Raw genomic sequence first — 16,782 nt, 5'->3', positions numbered from 1 at the left:
TCTCTCTCTTTCTTTCTCTCTCTCTCTCTCTCTCTCTCTCTCTCTCTCTCTCTCTCTCTCTCTCTCTCTCTCTCTCTCTCTCTCTCTCTCTCTCTCTCTGTTCTCTGACTCTGTTGGTCTCTCTCCTCTCTCTCTCTTTCTTTCTCTCTCTCTCTCTCTCTGTTGGTCTCTCTCTCTCTCTCTCAGTCTCCTCTCTCTCTCTCTCTCTCAGTCTGTTGGCCTCTGACTCACTCTCTCTCTCTCCCTCTCTTTCTCTCCCTCTCTCTCTCTTGGTCTGTTGGTCTCTCTCTTTCTCTCTCTCGGTCTGTTGGTCTCTCTGTCTTTCTCTTTCTCTCTCTGTCAGTTGATATTTCTGCCTCTGTCTCTCTCTCCCTCTTTCTCTCTCTTGGTCTGTTGGTCTCTCTCTCTCTCTCTCTCTCTCTCTCTCTCTCTCTCTCTCTCTCTCTCTCTCTCTCTCTCCCTCTTTCTCTCTTGGTCTGTTGGTCTCTCTCTCTCTCTCTGTCTGTTGGTCTCTCTGCCTCTGTCTCTCTCTCCCTCTTTCTCTCTCTTGGTCTGTTGGTCTCTCTGTCTCTGTCTCTCTCTCTCTCTCTCTCTCTCTCTCTCTCTCTCTCTCTCTCTCTCTCTCTCTCTCTCTCTCTCTCTCTCTCTCTCTCTCTCTCTCTCTCTCTCTCTCTCTCTCTGTCTGTTGGTCTCCCTGTCTCTCTCCCTCTGTCTCTCTCTCCCTCTTTCTCTCTCTTGGTCTGTTGGTCTCTCTGTCTCTGTCTCTCTCTCCCTCTTTCTCTCTTGGTCTGTTGGTCTCTCTCTCTCTGTCTGTTGGTCTCTCTGCCTCTGTCTCTCTCTCCCTCTTTCTCTCTCTTGGTCTGTTGGTCTCTCTCTCTCTGTCTGTTGGTCTCTCTGCCTCTGTCTCTCTCTCCCTCTTTCTCTCTCTTGGTCTGTTGGTCTCTCTGTCTCTCTCTCTCTCTCTCTCTCTCTCTCTCTCTCTCTCTCTCTCTCTCTCTCTCTCTCTCTCTCTCTCTCTCTCTCTCTGTCTGTTGGTCTCTCTGTCTCTGTCTCTCTCTCCCTCTTTCTCTCTCTTGGTCTGTTGGTCTCTCTCTCTCTGTCTGTTGGTCTCTCTGCCTCTGTCTCTCTCTCCCTCTTTCTCTCTCTTGGTCTGTTGGTCTCTCTGTCTCTCTCTCTCTCTCTCTCTCTCTGTCTGTTGGTCTCTCTGTCTCTGTCTCTCTCTCCCTCTCTCTCTCTCTCTCTCTCTCTCTCTCTCAGTCTGTTGGTCTCTGTCTCTGTCTCTCTCTCCCTCTTTCTCTCTCAATCTGTTGGTCTCTCTGTCTCTGTCTCTCTCTCCCTCTTTCTCTCTTGGTCTGTTGGTCTCTCTGTCTCTCTCTCTCTCTCTCTCTCTCTCTCTCTCTCTCTGTCTGTTGGTCTCTCTGTCTCTGTCTCTCTCTCCCTCTTTCTCTCTCTCTCTCTCAGTCTGTTGGTCTCTGTCTCTGTCTCTGTCTCTCTCCCTCTTTCTCTCTCAATCTGTTGGTCTCTCTGTCTCTCTCTCTCTCCCTCTTTCTCTCTTGGTCTGTTGGTCTCTCTGTCTCTCTCTTTCTCTGTCCGTCTCAAGAAGTATGTTTCATCTCTCTCCTGGTGTTGTGCTCTCCTCAGGGCTTTCAAGAAGTATGTTTCATCTCTCTCCTGGTGTTGTGCTCTCCTCAGGGCTTTCTCCAACCGTTAGTGTCTCAATGTCAAGCAGCTCGGACTCCACTGCTCTTTCTCCTCGCCACCTCCGCCTCGCCATCATGGAAAGGAGCTGTCAGAATGACTTCATCCCGGTCTCGCTGAGTGTTTTATGTCTCCGTGTCAATTCTCACTCTTTCCATATTATTTTTCCTCCACCGTCCGCACCGACAACACAGCAATGTTCTGTCAACCAAAATCGAACGGGAAAGTTTGTGCTTTTGTTTGATCGATGGCGCTGGAATAAAGGCTTGATTGTCTATCGACACTCCCAGGTATCTATCTACACATCCAAAGACAATACCTCTTTCTGTGAATGACAAATGATATGTTGAAGTTAGTATAATGACGTGGCTTTGTTGTTGTAAGCGAAATATGCATCTGTGTTGCCAGCCTTGTGGAAGAACCCACGTCAAACTAGTTTGAGATGATGGAATGTATGATAGTTTGGAGGCAGTGTGTGTGTGTGTGTGTGTGTGTGTGTGTGTGTGTGTGTGTGTGTGTGTGTGTGTGTGTGTGTGTGTGTGTGTGTGTGTGTGTGTGTGTGTGTGTGTGTGTGTGTGTGTGTGTGTGTGTGTGTGTGTGTGTGTGTGTGTGTGTGTGTGTGTGCGTATTTGTGGCAGTATGGAGGCGGTGGGTGGATCAGCTGTCAGTCTGTCAGCAGAAATGTCTAGGTGCCGTAACAGGCCGCTGTAGAAAGGGACTCTGAGCTGTCAAGTTGAATCTCTTAAACTGTGTTTATGATATCTATTTCGCACCCAGCCAAAACGTTTACCCATTCTATGACGCCGACTACAGTATCGTGTTTCACTCTCATAATTGTGTGGAATAATCTTTTTTTTGTTTGGTTTATAAAAACTTGGTTAGATCTTTATCCACATGTAAACTATACTTAAAGTGGTCACAAAGTGCTTGAGATCCTGTATATGTTTTCCATGCAGATCTATGGGAAACAGAAGGTTGACTGGGTTTGATCACTTCCCAGTGGTGAAAACTGATTGACATGAGGTCATTTCAACCCCAGCTTTGCCCGTTGGACGATCCTTCAGTGCATCCCTGTCTGTTTGATCCTAATCATGACCTATGACCTAAGCTTCAGCCTCAGGTTCACATGTACATCACAATGTTGTCATTGTTGCTATAATGTACACTGAGCCTACAAAACATTAAGAACACCTTTTCTAATATTGAGTTGCACCCCCCGTTTTAGCCTCAGAACAGCCTCAGTTCCTCGGGGTATGAACTCTAGGTGTCGAAAGCGTTCCACGGGGATGCTGGCCCATGTTGACTCCAATGCTTCCCACAGTTGTGTCAAGTTGTCTGGGTGTCCTGTGGGCGGGGGACCGTTTTTCATACACACGGGAAACACGCTGTTGAGCGTGAAAAACCCAGCAGCGTTCCAATTCTTGGCGCTAACTGTTGAGCCTGGCGCCTACTACCATATCCCATTGAAAGGCACTCACATTTTTTGTCTTGCCCATTCACCCTCTGAATGGCACACACACAATCCATGTCTCAATTGTTTCCCGGCTTAACAATCCTTCTTTAACCCGTCTCCTCCCCTTCATCTACACTGATTGAAGTGGATTTAACAAGTGACATCAATAAGGGATCATAGCTTTCACCTGGATTCACCTGGTCAGTCTGTCATGGAAAGAGCAGGTGTTCCTAATGTTTTGTACACTCAGTGTATCATACTTGCTATATCTCAGACACGGTTTATGATGTGGGTTTTTTTCTTCACAATTTGGATGTATTGTGCGAAGAAGACATAAATCATTTAGAACAATAGACAAGAGTAGGCAAGTCTCTAATGGAGAATAAATCAGAGCGGAGTCGTTGACGGTGCCAAGCTTTCATGTCCTGCGAACGTACTTGGTAGATATTGGCTGTGTTCACCTATCTGGAGGGCTGCGAAGTGAAGATATCCAAACTCCTTCTCTTTTGACATGCCTCCATTCTGCCCATTGAAGTTAAGATCCAACGAGCCTTTTGTCGAAGAGCTTTCTTTCTCTGTGGTAAAAGAAAAATGGCCCTAGTCAGGCTGAGTTCAGGGTGAATTGTAAAACAGTCGGATGTTTTTTCAACAACTTGTGTCAGAAAATGAAAACCGGCTGAGGGTACACTAGCACTGTAGCATGGGAGAGTTTGGTTTCCTTGAATGACACAGAACAATGTGGTTTAAACACAGAGCAACGTCTTGGTGTCAAACAGTGGTATGTTACTACACAGACCACAGCATAGTTATCAAACGTATCAACTATTTCAGTTGAACGGAAAAGGAGGCACTCGATAGTGAACAACTGAACACACCCGCAAATACACATAGATTCACCTGCAGTGGTTGGGTTTCTGTCTGCTGGGTAGAAACCAGTGGTTGGGTTTCTGTCTGCTGGGTAGAAACCAGTGGTTGGGTTTCTGTCTGCTGGGTAGAAACCAGTGGTTGGGTTTCTGTCTGCTGGGTAGAAACCAGTGGTTGGGTTTCTGTCTGCTGGGTAGAAACCAGTGGTTGGGTTTCTGTCTGCTGGGTAGAAACCAGTGGTTGGTTTTCTGTCTGCTGGGTAGAAACCAGTGGTTGGGTTTCTGTCTGCTGGGTAGAAACCAGTGGTTGGGTTTCTGTCTGCTGGGTAGAAACCAGTGGTTGGGTTTCTGTCTGCTGGGTAGAAACCAGTGGTTGTGTTTCTGTCTGCTGGGTAGAAACCAGTGATTGTGTTTCTGTCTGCTGGGTAGAAACCAGTGGTTGTGTTTCTGTCTGCTGGGTAGAAACCAGTGGTTGTGTTTCTGTCTGCTGGGTAGAAACCAGTGGTTGGGTTTCTGTCTGCTGGGTAGAAACCAGTGGTTGGGTTGTGTGGTGCATTATCACTTCCTGAGATGCTGTGATTTATTTGTTATGTTTCACTGCAGCAGTCTGAGCCAGCGGGGTTCCAACGCATCGGTTAAGACACAATTGTTGTTTTGCTCACAGAGGATTTGATACCCTTTGTTTGACAGACACTCGATCTGTGGGAACAACTCTCTCTCTCGCTCTCTCTGTCCTGCTCTCACGTTCTCTCTTTTTTCCATTTTTCTATTCTCTCTCTCTCTCTCTCTCTCTTTCTCACACTCCCCCTCTCTCTTTCTCATTCTCTCTCTCACACACTCACTCCCCTTCCGTCTCTCCTGAACCCAACACTCTTCACCAACCTAGAGTAACCCTCTCTCTCTCTCTCTTTCTTTCTCTCTCTTTCTCTCTCTTTCTCTCGCCCTCTCTCTCAGCTTAAATTGATTTAATTTCAAATGTGGCGTTTCTCTGGATTAGATCAATTGATTATGTTAAATCAAATCAGTCTCATTAAGTGTAATGAAGTGCTGAGAAGTATTTACAGTGTTTTTAGAAACAAAGTAAAGCTAACTAAAATGCTATGATGGTGCACCTCCCAGGCTGGAAAGTCCCAGATCTGGTATTAATCCCACCCATAGTTGGCTGTGTAACCTTCTGTCTGTCTGTCTATTTGCTTGTCTGTCTGACTGCTGTGTGCCCCCCAGCTTCTACCCTCCCTGCCTCACTCCCTGTCTCCCTCCCTCTCTCCCTGCCCTGCCTGTCCCCGCTCTCTCCCTCTCCATCCCAGCCTCTCTCCCTGCCTCCTCTGTGCCCCCCAGGCACAGGGGAAGTGGGAAGGCCCTCTGTGCCCATTTGGGCCCGGGGCTGAGGGGGGTGGATGAGGTCACCCCGAATTCCCCATCTCCCCTTATAGCCTCAGACCGCCTCTCTGATCCATGCCAAACGGGCCTAGCCTACCACAGGACCTGGGCATAAGGCCCCAACATAAAAACACAAATGGCTGGTCTGTAAAAAGCAGCCCGGCTGATGTGACTCATTAAAAAACGCTGGCGCCAAGTCTTTTATTAATTCATTATTGTGTTTGGGGAAAGAAAGGGGAAGAGAGGGGAAGAGAGGAAGAGAGGGAAAGAGAGGGAAAGAGAGGGGAAGAGAGGGAAAGAGAGGGAAAGAGAGGGAAAGAGAGGGAAAGAGAGGGAAAGAGAGGGAAAGAGAGGGAAAGAGGGAAAGAGAGAGGATAAGATAGAAAGAGAGGGAGAGGTAAAGAAAGGGGAAGAGAGGAAGAGAGGGAAAGAGAGGGAAAGAGGGAAAGAGAGGGGAAGAGAGGGGAAGAGAGAGGAAGAGAGGGGAAGAGAGAGGAAGAGAGGGGAAGAGAGGGAAAGAGAGGGGAAGAGAGTCTATTTGGGTCTGTCTGAATGAGGGGGAAGAGAGGTAAAGAGAGGGGAAGAGAGAGGAAGAGAGGGAAAGAGGGGAAGAGAGAGGATGAGAGAGGATGAGATAGAAAGAGAGGGAGAGGTAAAGAGAGGGGAAGAGAGGTAAAGAGAGGGAAAGAGAGGGGAAGAGGCAAAGAGAGGGGAAGAGAGAGGAAGAGAGGGAAAGAGAGGGGAAGAGAGAGGAAGAGAGGGAAAGAGAGGGAAAGAGAGAGGAAGAGAGGGGAAGAGAGGGGAAGAGAGGTAAAGAGAGGGGAAGAGAGAGGAAGAGAGGGAAAGAGAGGAAGAGAGAGGAAGAGAGGGAAAGGAGGGAAAGAGAGAGGAAGAGAGGGGAAGAGAGAGGAAGAGAGGTAAAGAGAGGTAAAGAGAGGTAAAGAGAGAGGAAGAGAGAGGAAGAGAGGGGAAGGAGGGAAAGAGAGGGGAAGAGAGAGGAAGAGAGGGGAAGAGAGGGAAAGAGAGGGGAAGAGAGGGGAAGAGAGAGAAAGAGAGGGAAAGAGAGGTAAAGAGAGGGGAAGAGAGAGGAAGAGAGAGAAAGAGAGGGAAAGAGAGGAAGAGAGAGAAAGAGAGGGAAAGAGAGGAAGAGAGGGGAAGAGAGGGAAAGAGAGGGGAAGAGAGAGGAAGAGAGGGGAAGAGAGGGAATGAGAGGGGAAGAGAGGTAAAGAGAGGGGAAGAGAGAGGAAGAGAGGGAAAGAGGGGAAGAGAGAGGATGAGAGAGGATGAGATAGAAAGAGAGGGAGAGGTAAAGAGAGGGGAAGAGAGGTAAAGAGAGGGAAAGAGAGAGGAAGAGTGGGAAAGAGAGGGAATGAGAGGGGAAGAGAGGTAAAGAGAGGGGAAGAGAGGGGAAGAGAGAGTAAGAGAGGGAAAGAGAGAGGAAGAGAGGGGAAGAGAGAGGAAGAGAGGGGAAGAGAGAGGAAGAGAGGGGGAGAGAGAGAAAGAAAGGGAAAGTGGGGTAAAGAGAGGTAAAGAGAGGGGAAGAGAGAGGAAGAGAGGGAAAGAGAGGGGAAGAGAGAGGAAGAGAGGGGAAGAGAGGGAAAGAGAGGGAAAGAGAGGGGAAGAGAGGTAAAGAGAGGGGAAGAGAGAGGAAGAGAAAAGAGAGGGAAAGGAAAGAGAGAGGAAGAGAGGGAAGAGAGGGAAAGAGAGGGAAAGAGAGAAAGAGAGAGGAAGAGAGGGGAAGAGAGGGGAAGAGAGGGGAAGAGAGAGGAAGAGAGGGGAAAGAGAGGAAGAGAGGGGAAGAGAGAGGAAGAGAGGGGGAGAGAGAGAAAGAAAGGGAAAGTGGGTAAAGAGAGGGGAAGAGAGAGGAAGAGAGGGAAAGAGAGGGGAAGAGAGAGGAAGAGAGGGAAAGAGAGGGAAAGAGAGGGAAGAGAGGTAAAGAGAGGGGAAGAGAGAGGAAGAGAGGGAAAGAGAGGGAAAGAGAGGGAAGAGAGAGGAAGAGAGGGGAAGAGAGGGAAAGAGAGGGAAAGAGTGAGGAAAGAGAGGGAAGAGAGGGGAAGAGAGGGGAAGAGAGAGGAAGAAGGGGAAGAGAGGGAAGAGAGGGAAAGAGAGGTAAAGAGAGGTAAAGAGAGAGGAAGAGAGGTAAAGAGAGAGGAAGAGAGAGGAAGAGAGAGTAAGAGAGGGAAAGAGAGAGGAAGAGAGGGAAAGAAAGAGGGGAAAGAGAGGGGAAGAGAGAGGAAGAGAGGGAAGAGAGGGGAAAGAGAGGGAAGAGAGAAGAAGAGAGGTAAGAGAGGGAAAAGAGAGAGGAAGAGAGGGAAGAGAGAGGAAGAGAGGGGAAGAGAGAGGAAGAGAGGGAAAGAGAGAGGAAGAGAGGGGAAGAGAGAGGAAGAGAGGGGAAGAGAGAGTAAGAGAGGGAAAGAGAGAGGAAGAGAGGGGAAGAGAGAGGAAGAGAGGGGAAGAGAGAGGAAGAGAGGGGGAGAGAGGGGAAGAGAGAGAAAGAAAGGGAAAGTGGGGTAAAGAGAGGTAAAGAGAGGGGAAGAGAAGGAAGAGAGAGGAAGAAGGGAAGAGAGAGAAAGAGAGAGGAAGAGAGAGAAAGAGAGGGAAAGAGAGGAAGAGAGGGGAAGAGAGGGAAAGAAGGGGAAGAGAGAGGAAGAGAGGGGAAGAGAGGGAAGAGAGGGAAAGAGAGGAAAGAGAGGGGAAAGAGAGGAAGAGAGGGAAAGAGGGGAAGAGAGAGGATGAGAGAGGATGAGATAGAAAGAGAGGAGAGGTAAAGAGAGGGGAAGAGAGGGAGAAAAGAGAGAGGAAGAGAGGGAAAGAGAGGGAATGAGAGGGAAGAGAGGTAAAGAGAGGGGAAAGAGGGGAAGAGAGAGTAAGAGAGGGAAAGAGAGAGGAAGAGAGAGGGGAAGAGAGAGGAAGAGAGGGGAAGAGAGAGGAAGAGAGGGGGAAGAGAGAAAGAAAGAAGAAAGAGAGGTAAAGAGAGGGGAAGAAAGGAAGAGAGGGAAAGAGAGGGGAAGAGAGAGGAAGAGAGGGGAAGAGAGGGAAAGAGAGGGAAAGAGAGGTAAAGAGAGGGAAGAGAGAGGAAGAGAGGGAAAGAGAGAAAGAGAGGGAAGAGAGAGGAAGAGAGGGAAGAGAGGGAAAGAGAGGGAAAGAGAGGGAAAGAGAGGGAAGAGAGGGGAAGAGAGGGAAGAGAGGGAAGAGAGAGGAAGAGAAAGAGAGGGGAAGAGAGAGGAAGAGAGGGGAAGAGAGAGAAAGGGAAAGTGGGGTAAAGAGAGGTAAAGAGAGGGGAAGAGAGAGGAAGAGAGGGAAAGAGAGGGGAAGAGAGAGGGAGAGGGGAAGAGAGGGAAAGAGAGGGAAAGAGGGGGAAGAGAGGTAAAGAGAGGGGAAGAGAGAGGAAGAGAGGGAAAGAGAGGGAAAGAGAGGGGAAGAGAGAGGAAGAGAGGGGAAGAGAGGGGAAGAGAGGGGAAGAGAGAGGAAGAGAGGGGAAGAGAGGGGAAGAGAGAGGAAGAGAGGGGAAGAGAGAGGAAGAGAGGGAAAGAGAGGTAAAGAGAGGTAAAGAGAGGTAAAGAGAGAGGAAGAGAGGTAAAGAGAGAGGAAGAGAGAGGAAGAGAGAGTAAGAGAGGGAAAGAGAGAGGAAGAGAGGGAAAGTGGGATAAAGAGAGGTAAAGAGGGGGAAGAGAGAGGAAGAGAGGGAAAGAGAGGGGAAGAGAGAGGAAGAGAGAAGAAGAGAGGTAAAGAGAGGGAAAGAGAGGGGAAAGAGAGAGGAAGAGAGGGAAAGAGAGAGGAAGAGAGGGGAAGAGAGAGGAAGAGAGGGAAAGAGAGAGGAAGAGAGGGAAGAGAGAGGAAGAGAGGGGAAGAGAGAGTAAGAGAGGGAAAGAGAGGGAAGAGAGGGGAAGAAGAGAGGAAGAGAGGGGAAGAGAGAGAAGAGAGGGGGAGAGAGGGGAGAGAGAGAAAGAAAGGAAAGTGGGGTAAAGAGAGGTAAAGAGAGGGGAAGAGAGAGGAAGAGAGGGAAAGAGAGAGGAAGAGAGGGAAAGAGAGATGAAGAGAGGTAAAGAGAGGGGAAAGAGAGGGGAAGAGAGAGGAAGAGAGGTAAAGAGAGGGGAAGAGAGGTAAAGAGAGAGGAAAGAGAAGGGAAGAGAGAGGAAGAGAGGTAAAAAGAGGTAAAGAGAGGGAAAGAGAGGGAAAGAGTGGGGAGAAGGATCCATGTTCAGCGGTTTGCTCTTTCTAATATTCCCTCTTTCTTTTATTCCCTCTCTCTTTCTAATATTCCCTCTTTCTTTTATTCCCTCTCTCTTTCTAATATTCCCTCTTTCTTTTATTCCCTCTCTTTCTAATATTCCCTCTTTCTTTTATTCCCTCTTTTTCTAATATTCCCTCTTTCTTTTATTCCCTCTCTTTCTAATATTCCCTCTTTCTTTTATTCCCTCTTTCTAATATTCCCTCTTTCTTTTATTCCCTTTTTCTAATATTCCCTCTTTCTTTTATTCCCTCTCTTTCTAATATTCCCTCTTTCTTTTATTCCCTCTTTTCTAATATTCCCTCTTTCTTTTATTCCCTCTCTCTTTCTAATATTCCCTCTTTCTTTTATTCTCTCTCTCTTTCTAATATTCCCTCTTTCTTTTATTCCCTCTCTCTTTCTAATATTCCCTCTTTCTTTTATTCCCTCTCTTTCTAACATTCCCTCTTTCTTTCTTTCTTTCTTTTATTCCCTCTCTCTTTCTAATATTCCCTCTTTCTTTTATTCCCTCACTCTTTCTAATATTCCCTCTTTCTTTTATTCCCTCACTCTTTCTAATATTCCCTCTTTCTTTTATTCCCTCTTTCTAATATGCCCTCTTTCTTTTATTCCCTCTCTTTCTAATATTCCCTCTTTCTTTCTTTTATTCCCTCTCTTTCTAACATTCCCTCTTTCTTTTATTCCCTCACTCTTTCTAATATTCCCTCTTTCTTTTATTCCCTCACTCTTTCTAATATTCCCTATTTCTTTTATTCCCTCTTTCTTTCTAATATTCCCTCTTTCTTTCTTTTATTCCCTTTCTCTTTCTAACATTCCCTCTCTCTTTCTAACATTCCGTTTCTTTCTTTAATTCCCTCTCTTTCTAACATTCCCTCTTTCTTTCTTTTATTCCCTCTCTCTTTCAAACATTCCCTCTTTCTTTCTTTTATTCCCTCTCTTTCTAATATTCCCTCTCTCTTTTATTCCCTCACTTTATTCCCTCTTTCTAATATTCCCTCTTTCTTTTATTCCCTCACTCTTTCTAATATTCCCTTTTCTTTTATTCCCTCACTCTTTCTAATATTCCCTCTTTCTTTTATTCCTCACTCTTTCTAATATTCCCTCTTTCTTTTATTCCCTCACTCTTTCTAATATTCCCTCTTTCTTTTAATTTCCCTCTTTCTTTTATTCCCTCACTCTTCTAATATTCCCTCTTTCTTTTATTCCCTCACTCTTTCTAATATTCCCTCTTTCTTTTATTCCCTCACTCTTTCTAATATTCCCTCTTTCTTTTATTCCCTCACTCTTTCTAATATTCCCTCTTTCTTTCTTTTATTCCCTCTCTTTCTAATATTCCCTCTTTCTTTTATTCCCTCACTCTTTCTAATATTCCCTCTTTCTTTTATTCCCTCTCTTTCTAATATTCCCTCTTTCTTTTATTCCCTCACTCTTTCTAATATTCCCTCTTTCTTTTATTCCCTCACTCTTTCTAATATTCCCTCTTTCTTTTATTCCCTCTCTCTTTCTAATATTCCCTCTTTCTATTCCCTCTCTTTTTATTCTCTTCTAATATTCCCTCTTTTATTCCCTTTTTCTAATATTCCCTCTTTCTTTTATTCTCTTTCTAATATTCCCTCTTTCTTTTATTCCCTCTTCTTTCTAATATTCCCTCTTTCTTTTATTCCCTCTCTCTTTCTAATATTCCCTCTTTCTTTTATTCCCTCACTCTTTCTAATATTCCCTCTTTCTTTTATTCCCTCTTTCTAATATTCCCTCTTTCTTTTATTCCCTCTTCTTTCTAATATTCCCTCTTTCTTTTATTCCCTCTCTTTCTAATATTCCCTCTTTTTTATTCTTTTTCTAATATTCCCTCACTCTTTCTAATATTCCCTCTTTCTTTTATTCCCTCTTCTTTCTAATATTCCCTCTTTCTTTTATTCCCTCTTTTTCTAATATTCCCTCTTTCTTTTATTCCCTCACTCTTTCTAATATTCCCTCTTTCTTTTATTCCCTCTCTTTCTAATATTCCCTCTTTCTTTTATTCCCTCACTTTTCTAATATTCCCTCTTTCTTTTATTCCCTCTAATATTCCCTCTTTCTTTTATTCTAATATTCCCTCTTTCTTTTCTAATATTCCTCTTTCTTTTATTCCCTCTCTTTCTAATATTCCCTCCTAATATTCCCTTTTCTTTTATTCCCTCTCTCTTTCTAATATTCCCTCTTTCTTTTATTCCCTCTCTTTCTAATATTCCTCTTTCTTTTATTCCCTCTTTTCTAATATTCCCTCTTTCTTTTATTCCCTCTAATATTCCCTTTCTAATATTCCCTCTTTTTTTAATATTCCCTTTTATTCCTCTTTTCTAATATTCCCTCTTTCTTTTATTCCCTCACTCTTTCTAATATTCCCTCTTTCTTTTATTCCCTCTCTTTTTCTAATATTCCCTCTTTCTTTTATTCCCTCTCTTTCTAATATTCCCTCTTTCTTTTATTCCCTCACTCTTTCTAATATTCCCTCTTTCTTTTATTCCCTCTCTCTTTCTAATATTCCCTCTTTCTTTTATTCCCTCACTCTTTCTAATATTCCCTCTTTCTTTTATTCCTCACTCTTTCTAATATTCCCTCTTTCTTTTATTCCCTCTCTTTCTAATATTCCCTCTTTCTTTTATTCCCTCTCTTTCTAATATTCCCTCTTTCTTTTATTCCCTCTCTTTTCTAATATTCCCTCTTTCCCTCACTCTTTCTAATATTCCCTCTTTCTTTTATTCCCTTAATATTCCCTCTTTCTTTTATTCCCTCTTTTCTAATATTCCCTCTTTCTTTTATTCCCTCTCTTTCTAATATTCCCTTTCTTTTATTCCCCTCTCTTTTCTATTCCCTCTCTTTTATTCCCTCTTCTTTCTAATATTCCCTTTTCTTTTATTCCCTCTCTCTTTCTAATATTCCCTCTTTCTTTTATTCCTCACTCTTTCTAATATTCCCTCTTTCTTTTATTCCCTCTCTTTCTAATATTCCCTCTTTCTTTTATTCCCTCTCTTTTTCTAATATTCCCTCTTTCTTTTATTCACTCACTCTTTCTAATATTCCCTCTTTCTTTTATTCCCTCTCTCTTTCTAATATTCTTTTCTATTCCCTCTTTCTAATATTCCCTCTTTCTTTTATTCCCACTCTTTCTAATATTCCCTCTTTCTTTTATTCCTCTCTTTCTAATATTCCCTCTTTCTTTTATTCCCACTCTTTCTAATATTCCCTCTTTCTTTTATTCCCTCACTCTTTCTAATATTCCCTCTTTCTTTTATTCCCTCTCTTTCTATTCCCTTTCTTTTATTCCCTCTCTTTCTAATATTCCCTCTTTCTTTTATTCTCACTTTTCTAATATTCCCTCTTTCTTTTATTCCCTCTCTTTCTAATATTCCCTCTTTCTTTTATTCCCACTTTTCTAATATTCCCTCTTTCTTTTATTCCCTCTCTTTCTAATATTCCCTCTTTCTTTTATTCCCTCTTTCTAATATGCCCTCTTTCTTTTATTCCTCTCTTTCTAATATTCCCTCTTTTTATTCCCTCTTTTATTCCCTCACTCTTTTTATTCTAATATTCCCTCTTTCTTTTATTCCCTCACTCTTTCTAATTTCCCTCTTTCTTTTATTCCCTCACTCTTTCTAATATTCCCTCTTTCTTTTATTCCCTCTCTCTTTCTAATATTCCCTCTTTCTTTTATTCCCTCACTCTTTCTAATATTCCCTCTTTCTTTTATTCCCTCTCTCTTTCTAATATTCCCTCTTTCTTTTATTCCCTTTTTTCTAATATTCCCTCTTTTATTCCCTCACTCTTTCTAATATTCCCTCTTTCTTTTATTCCCTCACTCTTTCTAATATTCCCTCTTTCTTTTATTCCCTCACTCTTTCTAATATTCCCTCTTTCTTTTATTCACTCACTCTTTCTAATATTCCCTCTTTCTTTTATTCCCTCTCTTTCTAATATTCCCTCTTTCTTTTATTCCCTCTCTCTTTCTAACATTCCCTCTTTCTTTTATTCCCTCTCTCTTTCTAATATTCCCTCTTTCTTTTATTCCCTCACTCTTTCTAATATTCCCTCTTTCTTTTATTCCCTCACTCTTTCTAATATTCCCTCTTTCTTTTATTCCCTCTCTCTTTCTAATATTCCCTCTTTCTTTTATTCCCTCTCTTTCTAATATTCCCTCTTTTATTCTTTTTTCTATTTCCTTTTATTCCCTCTCTTTCTAATATTCCCTCTTTCTTTTATTCCCTCTTTTCTAATATTCCCTCTTTCTTTTATTCCCTCTCTTTCTAATATTCCCTCTTTCTTTTATTCCCTCTTTCTAATATGCCCTCTTTCTTTTATTCCCTCTCTTTCTAATATTCCCTCTTTCTTTTATTCCCTCACTCTTTCTAATATTCCCTCTTTCTTTTATTCCCTCACTCTTTCTAATATTCCCTCTTTCTTTTATTCCCTCTCTTTCTAATATTCCCTCTTTCTTTTATTCCCTCACTCTTTCTAATATTCCCTCTTTCTTTTATTCCCTCTTTTTCTAATATTCCCTCTTTCTTTATTCCCTCTTTCTAATATTCCCTCTTTCTTTTATTCCCTCACTCTTTCTAATATTCCCTCTTTCTTTTATTCCCTCTCTTTCTAATATTCCCTCTTTCTTTTATTCCCTCACTCTTTCTAATATTCCCTCTTTCTTTTATTCCCTCACTCTTTCTAATATTCCCTCTTTCTTTTATTCCCTCTAATATTCCCTCTTTCTTTCTAATATTCCCTCTTTCTTTTATTCCCTCTCTTTCTAATATTCCCTCTTTCTTTTATTCCCTCACTCTTTCTAATATTCCCTCTTTCTTTTATTCCCTCACTCTTTCTAATATTCCCTCTTTCTTTTATTCCCTCTTTTCTAATATTCCCTCTTTCTTTTATTCTTTTTCTAATTTCCCTCTTTCTTTTATTCCCTCTTTTTAATATTCCCTCTTTCTTTTATTCCCTCTCTTTCTAATATTCCCTCTTTCTTTTATTCCCTCTCTCTTTCTAATATTCCCTCTTTCTTTTATTCACTCACTCTTTCTAATATTCCCTCTTTCTTTTATTCCCTCTCTTTCTAATATTCCCTCTTTCTTTTATTCCCTCTTTCTAATATTCTCTTTCTTTTATTCCCTCTCTTTTCTAATATTCCCTCTTTCTTTTATTCCTCACTCTTTCTAATATTCCCTCTTTCTTTTATTCCCTCACTCTTTCTAATATTCCCTCTTTCTTTTATTCTTTTAATATTCCCTCTTTCTTTTATTCCTCTCTTTCTAATATTCCCTCTTTCTTTTATTCCCTCACTCTTTCTAATATTCCCTCTTTCTTTTATTCACTCACTCTTTCTAATATTCCCTTTTTTTATTCCCTCTTTCTAATATTCCCTCTTTCTTTTATTCCCTCACTCTTTCTAATATTCCCTCTTTCTTTTATTCCCTCTTTTCTAATATTCCCTCTTTCTTTTATTCCCTTTTTCTAATATTCCCTTTTATTCACTCACTCTTTCTAATATTCCCTCTTTCTTTTATTCTCTAATATTCCCTAATATTCCCTCTTTCTTTTATTCCCTCTCTTTCTAATATTCCCTATTCCCTCTTTCTAATATGCCCTCTTTCTTTTATTCCCTCTCTTTCTAACATTCCCTCTTTCTTTCTTTTATTCCCTCACTCTTTCTAAGATTCCCTCTTTCTTTTATTCCCTCACTCTTTCTAATATTCCCTCTTTCTTTTATTCCCTCACTCTTTCTAATATTCCCTATTTCTTTTATTCCCTCTTTCTTTCTAATATTCCCTCTTTCTTTCTTTTATTCCCTTTCTCTTTCTAACATTCCCTCTCTCTTTCTAACATTCCGTTTCTTTCTTTAATTCCCTTTCTTTAACATTCCCTCTTTCTTTCTTTTATTCCCTCTCTCTTTCAAACATTCCCTCTTTCTTTTATTCCATCTCTTTCTAACATTCCCTCTTTCTTTCTTTTATTCCCTCTCTCTTTCTAACATTCCCTCTTTCTTTCTTTTATTCCCTCTCTCTTTCTAACATTCCCTCTTTCTTTTATTCCCTCTCTTTCTAACATTCCCTCTTTCTTTCTTCTATTCCCTCTCTCTTTCTAACATTCCCTCTTTCTTTCTTGTATTCCCTCTCTCTTTCTAACATTCCCTCTCTCTTTCTAACATTCCCTCTCTCTTTCTAATATTCTCTCTGTCTCCCCAGCCCACGAGTAGGTCTGCTGCCTTCTGTTTGGTGACAGGCAAGCTTTGAGATATGTGTGAATGGCCGTTTGACTGTGTTATCCTCCAGATCTGGAGGGGGATAAGGTAGGTTAGGTACCTCACATCAGACTCACAAATGGAACTCTATTCCCTATGTAGTGGACCAGGGGGCTCATAGGGCTCTGGTCAAAAGTGCACTATAGAGTTGTAACGGCTTTCATCGGAAGAAGAGGAATCATCGGACCAAAATGCAGCAGGGGAACGTGTTCATCTTTAATAAGAGCACTGAATAAACAAAACAACAAAAAAGAAAAAGCGAAACAGTCCTGCGAGGTGAAATAACACTAAATAGAAATGAACTACCCACAAACTAAGATGGCAACACAGGCTACCTAAGTATGATTCCCTATCAAAGACAACGATAGACAGCTGTCCCTGATTGAGAACCATACCCGGCCTAAACATAGAAATACAAAAACCTAGACGTACAAACATAGAATGCCCACCCAAATCACACCCTGACCAAACAAAAATAGAGTATGACATCCTGGCATGTAAATACCACTACATTAGCGCTGCACTTTATCTTTGGGGCATACCCAAAATGGCTACTATTTTACAATGCAGGTACGGGTATGCGGATACAGTCTCTGTCTCATGGATGAATTGATGTGGTGCTGTTTCTGTCCCCCTCCAGACATCCCCTGGGAATATGTGTAGCACATGCCTGGCCCTGGCGTGTGTGCGTGCGTGTGTGTGTGTGTGTGTGTGTGTGTGTGTGTGTGTGTGTGTGTGTGTGTGTGTGTGTGTGTGTGTGTGTGTGTGTGTGTGTGTGTGTGTGTGTGTGTGTGTGTGTTAGTCCTGTAATAATCCTCCATCTCCCCTTTCTCCTCTCCCAGCTCTGATGGTTTACACACAATACATTGGCATTATGGGCCGAGTT

The 16,782-nt window shown here is 42.5% G+C and overlaps 1 protein-coding gene across 5 annotated transcripts in view; it reads left to right on the top strand.

Moving 5' to 3' along the window:
• The window catches only part of LOC124046078 (retinoic acid receptor gamma-A), a 93,064-nt gene that overhangs the window by 3,278 nt on the left and 73,004 nt on the right, over positions 1–16,782 (top strand). The window contains exon 1 of one of the 5 annotated variants that reach the window (XM_046366059.1): positions 1,970–1,988. The exons of the other annotated variants lie outside the window; for them this stretch is intronic. The gene's annotated coding sequence lies outside the window, so the exon portion shown is untranslated. Of the gene's footprint in view, positions 1–1,969; positions 1,989–16,782 lie in introns of those variants that run through there. 5 annotated transcript variants of the gene reach the window in all.

This window comes from Oncorhynchus gorbuscha, linkage group LG10 (genome assembly GCF_021184085.1).
Source record: "Oncorhynchus gorbuscha isolate QuinsamMale2020 ecotype Even-year linkage group LG10, OgorEven_v1.0, whole genome shotgun sequence".
In the NCBI taxonomy this organism is placed as follows: domain Eukaryota; kingdom Metazoa; phylum Chordata; class Actinopteri; order Salmoniformes; family Salmonidae; genus Oncorhynchus; species Oncorhynchus gorbuscha.
This window is presented reverse-complemented; position numbering and strand designations above follow the sequence as displayed.